The sequence below is a fragment of the Eptatretus burgeri genome, chromosome 12, assembly GCF_056783735.1.
Source record: "Eptatretus burgeri isolate ZD-2024b chromosome 12, Ebu_testis_v1, whole genome shotgun sequence".
Taxonomy (NCBI): Eukaryota; Metazoa; Chordata; class Myxini; order Myxiniformes; family Myxinidae; genus Eptatretus; species Eptatretus burgeri.
This window is the reverse complement of record NC_140972.1, coordinates 92427255-92427659: the sequence shown is the minus strand read 5'-3', so window position 1 is coordinate 92427659 and position 405 is coordinate 92427255. Positions and strand designations below refer to the sequence as shown.

The 405-nt window shown below is 19.8% G+C and overlaps 1 protein-coding gene across 1 annotated transcript in view; it reads right to left on the bottom strand.

Moving 5' to 3' along the window:
• The window catches only part of NFXL1 (nuclear transcription factor, X-box binding like 1), a 105302-nt gene extending 105201 nt beyond the window's left edge, over positions 1–101 (bottom strand). Inside the window, exon 1 of the mRNA XM_085848875.1 lies at positions 1–101. This exon is cut by the window's left edge and continues 78 nt beyond it. The gene's annotated coding sequence lies outside the window, so the exon portion shown is untranslated.
• Positions 102–405: the final 304 nt, after the last annotated feature.

The following is a 405-nucleotide window of genomic DNA, read 5'->3' as shown; positions in this document are numbered from 1 at the left end:
TATGGAAACACAAACGCTGTTCACCAAAGGCTTCACTTGGGGAAATAAATAAAAACACAAAACCGTTTATCCCGGAGAAAAGCGGAAATGACGTATTTATGGAGGCTGTCACCGAGGTAGTTGTTGTTTTATGGGTGTTATTATTTTATATTTTATATACAGTATTACATATCATATATATATATATATATGTATATATTTCTAAGATATATAATATATAATATATTATATCTTTTGTATTTTGTATTTTATATTTTATATACAGTATTATATATCATATATATATATATATATATATATATATATATATATATATATATATATATATATATATATATATATATATATATATATACATATATACAGTATGTATATATACTGCATATGTATATATTGATAAGATAT